This window comes from Mesoplodon bidens, assembly GCF_964165515.1.
Source record: "Mesoplodon bidens genome assembly, chromosome: 6".
Classification (NCBI taxonomy): domain Eukaryota; kingdom Metazoa; phylum Chordata; class Mammalia; order Artiodactyla; family Ziphiidae; genus Mesoplodon; species Mesoplodon bidens.
In genome coordinates this window covers 47294277-47304290 of record NC_138162.1, presented here as the reverse complement: position 1 = coordinate 47304290, position 10014 = coordinate 47294277, and positions in this window count along the sequence as shown.

Here is a 10014-nt window from a genome sequence, read left to right as displayed (position 1 = left end):
TTATAACTGAATCACTTTGCTGTACACCTGAAACTAACACAACTTTGTAAATCAACTGTAGTCCAATATAAAATAAAAATTTTTTAAAGAAAAAATACGTTATAATTAAAAATAGGTGAAGAACATTTTACATATGGATACAAAAAGTAATATCTCCAACAAGCAAAGAACGGAAACAGAAACAACATTGATTATGTATCTGTCTATTCAACTGGAAAGAATTTAAAATTATAGAATCATTCAGTGTGGGCAAGGTGGCAGTGAAATGGACAGTCTCAAACTTTCCTACTAAGAGTGTGAATTGGCAAAATATTACATCGTCCTTGTGGCTTGTATCTCCTCAGTAATTTTGACTCTTTCCTTTCTACCTTCTTTGCCATAGTTCTAATTCAGACTCATTATTTCTCCCATGAACTGCTGTCATCACTTCTTGTCTACTCTCCCTCTTCCCTGTTCTCTCCAGAGTACTCTTTCTAAAACCCAAATCTGATCAGATAGGTCCTCTTGCAGAAGTCCCCCTTCAGAGATTCCCCATTGTCTCCAAGCATAATCTACATTCCTTAGCCTGACTTTCAAGGTCTTTTTGATCTGCTCCCTGTTTAACCTTTTCAACCTAATCTTCCACCAGACCGTCTGGGTTCAAATCTTGGCTCCTGTCCCTACCAGTCATATGATCTTTGGCAAGCTGCTTATTGTCTCTCTGTACTTCAATGTCCTCACCTGTAACACAGAAATCCTACTACCAATCCACAGGCTTGTGAAGGTTGCATGCATTGATGTACACAAAATGCTCATGGCAGTGCCTGGCATATCATCAACCCTATAGTAATATTTGTTGTTATTATTTGTCTTTATCATCTTACTACTCCTCCACAAGGAGTCTGTGACATAAACTACTTCAGATGTTGTTTTTTCATCCCTGCCTTTGTCCATGCTGTTTTGACAGACTCATAAACAGTACTCATTCATTATACTTTTTCCTATAAATGTCTGGGAAGGTCTGAATTCATTCTTATGCCTGCCCCATGGGACTTATGTTCAAGTGAAAAAAGACAAACAAGAGGTAAATATATATATATATATATGTCTTGGAGTAATAAGAGCTATGGAGGAAAATAAGGGCTATCTTAGAATAAGCCACAACTGTGTTAAGGGCTTCTGTGCTCCAATAATGTTCATTATTTTTTAACTAATTATTATGCTCTATTATTAGACTATGAGTTCCTGTTTACTTACTTCTATATCCTCAGGGTTTGGCATTTTGCTGAATATATGAAAGGTATGGGAAGTACTTAATAAAAATATTAAATGTATACATGAATGCATGCATGTAATAAATATGTGCATGAATATGTGTAATCTTTATTCTTTTTATTTATATTTTATTTCAGAATACAAAACTTTACAATTATATTATCATGATAAGTTTGTCTTTATTACACAGATAGTAGAAATTTAAATTCACCCATTGGACATATATGCCTTACTCTGAAATGCCTGACTTACAAATATCTATTCCGTAACTATAACTGGGAACTCAACTGCATACAAGAGCTGAAAGAATTCCCCTTTCTCATCATAGTTCTCATGCTTAGGAAGCTCTCTGCCACTACTAAGTTGCCCTTATCCTTCCTTATACAGCAAAAATTTTAAAAATCCCATTCCACATACTACAGTTGCCACGGTTTTCAAGAGGTAGGAACAACCCATGAGAATTCACCGAACTCCAATCTATGCCTGGTGTCCTGAGATGCTGTCCCATATGAGCTTTTTACAAAAACATGTTACATGTGGTCACACTATTGGGTTTATGTCTAATTTGTCCCATTATATAGGAAATGGGCTTCCCAGCTCTCCTGGGCATATCACCACCATTCACAATGAGGTTTCTGTGGAGTAATCTCTTCTGTCAAACAGCCAATTTACAAAAGGGCATTTGGAACTCTACCCATTGATGAAGTGCAGTTTGTCTTTACTACGGCCCAGACATACTTCAAAATCTTCCTCTTCCATTCAGTCCTCTCTCCAATTCAATACCCAATTTGTCTTCAGACACTATCTTAATGCCCATAACAGAGCAGGGACTTAATAAATGTTAAATGAAAGAATAAATCTTATAGCACTTTTAAAATTGAAATGAAATACCTGATGACTAGTTCTGACTTTTTAATAGTGTTAATAGTCAGGATTCCTTTGGTTATAGCAATTCTCTTCAAACTAGTTCAGGCAAAGGGATAAATTTATTATAAGGCTCGAGTAACTTGGAAAGGGATGCAGTCATTTTGTTGCAGGAAGGGGGAGCCTTTCAAGGGCCCGAGAGTGGGGTCTTGTCTAACACTCAGAAATGAATTGTCTGAGGAGACACACATGCTGACAAAGCAAGAGACTTTACTGGGAAGGGGTGCCCGAGTGGAGAGCAGCAGGGTTAGGGAACCCAGAAGAACTGCTCTGCCAGGTGGCTCGCAGTCTTGGGTTTTAGGGTAATGGGGTTAGTTTCCGGGTTGTCTCTGGCCAGCCATTCTGACTCAGGGTCCTTCCTAGTGGCGCACGTGTCACTCAGCCAAGATGGATTCCAACAAGAAAGATTCTGGGAGGTTGGTAGGACATAGGGATTGGCGTCTCCTTTTGACCTTTCCTGAATTCTTCAGTTGGTGGTGGCTTGTTAGTTCCATGTTCCTTACCAGGTCCTCCTGTTGTAAAATAACTCATATAAGTGGTTACAGTGGTGCCTGGCCAGGGTGGGCAGTTTCAGTCAGTGTTTCCCCCAACAATGTCTTAGGGACTCAAGGGCCAACAAGACTGTCTCTTCATTCCTCCCTCTGTGTTGGCTTCATTATTTCAGCCCACCTTGCTTCACAGTGCAGGGCATGTGGCTGCCAGCCAAGCAGGATTGGCATTTCCCCATTTCTTTTGTTCCTCAGAAAGGAATCTGATTCACCCATCTTCGATCATGTGCTCATCCAAGATCAGTCATGCTAATTGATCCTAAATGTATCTAACTGCTTTTTCTCTCCTACTTCCCAAAACCTTCAATTGCCTACTTAGCAAATAAATGAAAACTGATAGATTAAAAGCAGTATATTCAAATTCAAACTCACTTCTTTTCCTACATCATTTCCCTCTTCTGTATTCACTATCCATTCATAACACCATAATTTTAATAGTCTCCTGGGCACCTGGACTTGAAATCTATCCGCTTGTCCCAAATTCAATTAGCTGCTAAGTCATTAACTTTGGTTTCCACTAGGGCTTCCTGCATCTCTTTCCTCATTTTTCTTCTCATTCCTGCCTCCCTATTTCAAGTATACTTTACCCCTTCCTAGACTAATGGAATAATAGCCTTCTCATTAGGTACCATACTCCCATTCTTTATTCTAACCTAAACTTCACATGGCTAACAGAATTTCACTTCATAATAAAACTCAGCATCAGGGCTGAGTTAGTGTAAGTTAGTGAGAGGTAAAGAGCAATGGGCATCAGATGTAAATGACACTCCCAAGTACTTGACAGTGAAGAAGATTCTAACCAACAGATATTTAGGTAGAAACTATTCTAAGGGTGGTGGGGGAAGGGATAGTGAAGAAACAAAGGTAAATGAGATTCAGCTCTTGCCCTCAAGGAGTTTATGTTCTGCTAAATCTCTTAAGAACTGACATCAGTGGGGACTGTATGTTACTGAGTGGCGTCCTTTGTGTCAGTTTTTAAGGTCTCCCATTTTCCTCCCTTTTTGGAATACACTTATGAATCACTCTTCAGGATACTCTCTGGTAGGCTTCTGACTCACTACTGTCTATCTATGAAGAATTTATATCCTAGCTCTTTTACTAATTGCTATTGCTTGTGCAAAGCAAAAGGAAAAGCCCAATGTTTTGGACATCCTGGGTTGCTATGACAACTTAAATTAACAAGCAATGACTATAAATCTATAGTTTTTCTTTCTTTTAAAAATCAACCAACTGGGGCTTCCCTGGTGGCGCAGTGGTTGAGAGTCCGCCTGCCGATGCAGGGGACACGGGTTCGTGCCCCGGTCCCGGAAGATCCCACATGCCGCAGAGCGGCTAGGCCCATGAGCCATGGCCGCTGAGCCTGCACGTCCAGAGCCTGTGCTCCGCAACGGGAGAGGCCACAACAGTGAGAGGCCCGCGTACCGCAAAAAAAAAAAAAAAAAAAAAAAAAAAATCAACCAACTGGCCTTCTCTGGTGGCATAGTGGTTAAGAATCTGCCTGCCAAGGCAGGGGACACAGGCTCGAGCCCTGGTCCGGGAAGATCCCGCATGCCGCGGAGCAACTAAGCCCGTGCGCCACAACTACTGAGCCTGCGCTCTAGACGCCGCGAGCCACAACTACTGAAGCCCACACGCCTAGAGCCCGTGCTCCACAAGAGAAGCCACAGCAATAAGAAGCCCGCGCACTGCAAGGAAGAAGAGCCCCTGCTTGTCGCAACCAGAGAAAAGCCTGCGTGCAGCAAGGAAGACCCAACGCAGCCAAAAATAAAATAAATAAATATTTTTAAAGTCAACTAATTAATCTCTCTGACCTGAATTACTTATGCAGTGGTGAAAGTGAATTTAATGACCCTGCCAATCCATGTGAGGGGATAGAGTCTGGCATGACGCTTATTTGCTTTTCGAAGAGGCGGCAATGATTTCACAGGAGGCCAGTCACACTCCTCAGGAGTCCTCTGATCAATGGCTAGCATTTAAAAGATGATAGTGTGATCACTAGACTTGGGTCAATAAATCAAAGGGATGCTACCGGCCTATTGGACACACTCAGGTAGGTACGAATTCATTCAGAAGACCCTGCAGATGGTCAAAGTGTTAAACGCAAATATCCTTTCAACTCAACAGATAAGAGAAATGGGAGCAGACGTTATAGCTCCCCTGATTAAAGAAGCTTTTGATGAAAGGAGCTGTGGAGGATGTTTATCTGAGGGAAGTAAAAGTTCTGCAAGGTTAAATCCAAGTTTCCTGGTTTCCCAGGGCTTACATTCTAAGGAGAAAAGACCAGTGAGGCTGATTCTGACCAGTTGTCAGGGACTGTGGGAAAGAATGATTCAGTATTATTCGGAGTCTTTGAACCACATTGTTTATGCTTCACTTTTGCTTTTCAGTGCTGTTGGGAGTGATTCCTTTGGTTATCTGAGCCACTTGCCTGCTACTTGAGTCCAGCCCTTGCAATCCTGTTCCTTATACACCTATCTATCTATCTATCTATCTATCTATCTATCTATCTATCTATTTATCTATATTTTATTGTGAGAGAATAGTAATAGGTTTTCTATAAAGCTTGATGGATTTACTTAATTCCTGATTATGCTGTTCCCCTTATTTTTCATCTATAGAGCTTGGCAAGCAGACAGATACTATAAGCAGGGTTATTCCTTTGCCATTCAAGGTCTACCGCCACCAACATTAGAAAAGTAATACTTTAAAAGCAGAGCCCTGGGGCTTCCCTGGTGGCGCAGTGGTTGAGAGTCCGCCTGCCGATGCAGGGGACACGGGTTCATGCCCCGGTCCGGGAAGATCCCACATGCCGCGGAGCGGCTGGGCCCGTGAGCCATGGCTGCTGAGCCTGCGCGTCCGGAGCCTATGCTCCGCAATGGGAGAGGCCACAACAGTAAGAGGCCCATGTACCGCAAAAAAAAAAAAAAAAAAAAAAAAAAAAGCAGAGCCCTGGGGTCCTTCTAATTACTGTAGTCATCACAAGTTTCAGCAAATAACTTTTGGACCCATTCCTCCCCTTAATTTCTCTCTCTCTTCTTTTGTTCTTTCCTCCCTTTCCTGCTTTCTTCCTTCCTTCCACAATGTTTATCGAGCACCAGGCATGGTGCTAAATGATGAAGATAGAGGAAGTCAAAAGAGCTTCGTTACTTAGCCAAGAGGACTCGATGTCTTCCCCAGGAAGAAGCCATTACGCTACAGTCCCTGTTCAAAGCTGAGTGTTTCAAAAGGATGAGCGTCGTGAGAGTGTGAAATAGAAGCTGCTAAACACGTCTGTGAATAAATCAAAGACTTCATTAAAGAAATGGCATTTAAACTGAGACTTGAAAATAAATGTGCCATCTTTAAATGTGCTTTGGGCCAGGGCTAACACTATTCCCACAACTACTTTATTAATTCTCTTGACACCTCCATTTCTCCCTTTTGAAAAGATAAGCCTTTACTCTTTACCATCTCAGGAGCTTGTTAAAATCCTTTGAGACTATGGGAGGACTTAGGGGTTTGGGAAGGATACCACTAACAATGTTTTTCTTTTAAAAAAGCAACATTCACAAAACCGGCTGTATTTAGTTTAAACTGAGTGTCCAGAGATTGCTTATAACAAGATTCCACTGGTTCATAACCTCTGAGGAATTTCTCTGAGAATGACAGAAGACTCACAATGGATCTGAACACAACAATAACTGACGAGCAGGTGGATAAATTCAGGTAAAACACACGGTAATTTAGGTTTTAGGAAAAAATAATGCCACATACCATAGTGTACACGTTCTGAATTTTTAGGGAAACAATTTTAGACAGTCATTGGTGGCACATGAATGTGGAGCCTTTGCTCAAAGCCTAGGATCTCTGTGGGGAAAGGGTGGGGACCAAGCTTTAGAGACCTGCAGTATCTCTGTTGGGCAGCCCCAGGGTGAGTGGGGGTCATAGTTCACAGCACAAAATGATGGATTGAGATCAGAGCATTCTCTGAAGAAGCAATTCTTTGTCCATTCCCAAATTATGGCTTCAAAGACCTAATTTCTTTTTTCATAATTAATTTCCCTATAAAACTGACATTTTAATAAAGGTTTGAAAAATGAAAAAGCTGTGTAAGATAGCCATTGGAAGATGTATCATTTTATTAACCGGAAAACCCTGTGTTTCTCTGTATCTTTTTTGCTTTTAGGAAAATTTTAAAGCAAAGCATAGGGCACATACACTTAATGAGGATGAAGATGTGCTTTGAGGAAAGGAGAAAAACCTAAATCTTAGAGCAATTGATTAAATTTTAAGATCACATCAATAAAGTTCAAATTTATTTCACTTCTATCCTGTAGCCCAGAGGTTCTCAAACTTTCTCACTTTATGGCATCCTTAACAGCAAGTAATTTTTTTAATAGCATCCCTAGGCCCAACAGATCCATTTGCTAAATAGTTTCAAACTACTTAGTAGTTATCTATATGCTGACAAATGTGTAGCTTTTTGAAAAACTAATACACATAGATTCAAAGAAAAGTATTTTTATTTTATTCTTAAAAAATCATAGCAACTTATTCACGGGATGTGAGTACCTGTTAGTCACCACTCTGAATTTCAAATCTGAACTCCATCACCCACCTCCTCATTTCCTGTTCCACACTGATTATTTTGTGGTACTTGTTTCCCTCACCCACCCCCAATGCACCTAAAAGAGTAGCTGGCACAAAGTGAGTGCTCAAAAAATAATTTATTAAATGAATCAACAGAAGCATTGGAGATAGAAAGACCTAGGTTTCCATCTGGCTTTACTATAAACCAACTGTATCACCTTGGACTAGACCTCCATGAGTCTCAGTTTTTATTTTTGTCAAATAGAGATAATAAAAATGAATGACTCCCTGGATTATTTTAATGATTAAATGAGCAATAAAATAGCACAGTGTCTGACACTTGTAACTGCTTCATAAGTGATACTTTTTTTAATATTATCATTGTTCTTGCAGGTTTTTTCATTCACAGTTAGAAAGTATTCTAGAAGGCAAATTTTTAAATCTGACAACAATAAATAACTATAGTCAAAATACCAAAGGGAAATAGAGGATTAGAATTAGATTTAAGGAGTTCTTGGAAGGTCAGTTCTAGATGAGAATTCAGAGGTTTGGTGAAAATGGCACAGAAAACCTAGTTCAAATCAGACTTCTGCCTCTCGGCAGCTTTTCTGCTACTAAAACTCTCTCTGAGTCTCCTTTTCTATTAAGTGAGGGAACATAATACTTCTGAGAGGGATGCTATTAGAAAAAGAGGAAGAAACAGTTTCCTTCATCTCCATGTCGAGAAGAGGCTGAGCATGCTTGCCTGGTGGAATCCCAAGTCTCAAGGCTGGAGACAGAGTGGGGTCTCTCGCCACTGTAAACTATAACATGGGGGATAACTGCTAAAGTTAGTGTCCACTGGGGTATCCTATTTAGTCTTGACATAGGCTATATAAAACTTGGCTACTTTAACAATCACAGTTTGGTTTGGAAAATAGCAACGACTAAGTTGTTTTTACACAGAAAATAATTTAATACCAAGTATCAGAGACTCACACAACAATGGCAGGCTGTTGAAAGCAGGAGAGTAAAAGTCATAATCGCCTTTGCTAGCTTTCAGCTATCTGAATGTACAAGAACTGCAGAGAACCACCACTGTGGAATCACAGGTGGACACCCCAGAACTACTGTCAAAACCCCAGAGCTGCTGCCTGCTGAAGTCCAGGCACCTGCTCACCACCACTGGGGAAGTACTGGCCCCTCCTCCTCTACCTCCAACATCATGTAAGAGCCTCTCATTGATGGTTCTGCAACCAGAACCCCGCAGGCAAGGAAGTAGAGAAAAGCTGTTTCCAGGCTTCTAGCTTCTGCAATACTGCACACACAAAAAATGTAGAAGGGCAGGAATGCTAATGAGAAGCCGATACTAAAGACTAACAGGGTGAGGAAGGAGGGATACGTTCAGATATGAAGACAAGAGGGACAAAAAAAGGGACTCAAGGCCAGAGGAGTGGTGAACAAGAGACCTAAGACTAAGCCTCCAGGAATTTTGTTCTCATCAGCAGCCCCTTCTTCCCTTTAGGAGAAAACTGAGGGATAGTCAGAGTGGTGTCATCATGTGCAGTACAGTCAGGTGACAGACTTCTCAGATGACATGTCTGGTACTTGGCAGCCTTCCCAGGATCCCTCCCCTCCAAGGCATCCCCTGGGTGAACCTGGATCTCACTGAGACCTTAATTCTGAGTTCAGAGCATCCTGGTGGAAAGGAGCTGGGGCTGGAGCTAAAATGTATTCTACTTTGAGCATTTATCAAATGGGGCCACTTCTGCTGATCCCTGGTGTATCAGTATTATATAGAAGCAGGAAAAAAAATTAACGTTGCTTCATCTTATGCATATCTGTATACAGGTATTCTGGTATGACAACAGTTCATTAAAATCTTAGTTAAATTCCATCTTATAGGCTTGAAAGTCCTCTTAACTTTCACCACATATTTAAAATTCTTTTCCTTTTTTCAAGGAAACAATCATGACAGCTTTTGTTCTCAAAAAATATCACACCAAGGTTTGTATATTCCTGTTCTCAGAAAGATAAATTTTCCATTGTTGCAGCAAATGAAATGTTTGCGAAGTTCCTCTGAGAATCTTACTTCAAAAATCCTGCCAAGTTATTTTTTAATGTTAGCCTCAAAAAATGCAGCTGTTTATTGAACTCAACTTACTTCTGTCCTCGGGGATAATAAAAAGATCCAGAAAACAGTTCACTTAGAATTATCCTTATGGTAGACAAGTTCATCTGTGGGTGTTCCCCAACAAATATGGGAGAAAAATCTGCTAGCACTTGCGGAAGAATTCATCACACACGCAGTGGGCTAAAACTAAATGTGATGACATCTGAGTGTTGTGTGAAACTATTTCAGATAGAGAATAAAAAGGCAGCAGAATAATTCTTTGAATGGTTTCTAGACTTCTTGATGTCCTGAAATTTCTGTCCCATTGCTTATCTCAAATAGCCAAAATTAGGCCTAATCAAGACAAAATACTTACCCATGATTTAGCAAACTCCTAATGAGTCTGCTAGGGATATATATCCCCATCCCCAAATCCACTGGGAATGGGTGCCTTACCAAGTCCCCGGTAATGGGGCAGAAAAATGGTTAAGGTAAACTGCACCAAGAGTTGGGAAAACAGAGGTATCGAAAGATGAGGGTTATCTAATGGGGTGCAGCTATTCCAGTTCTGCCCTTTTTTTTTTTTTTTTCAGTACGCGGGCCTCTCACTGTTGTGGCCTCTCCCGT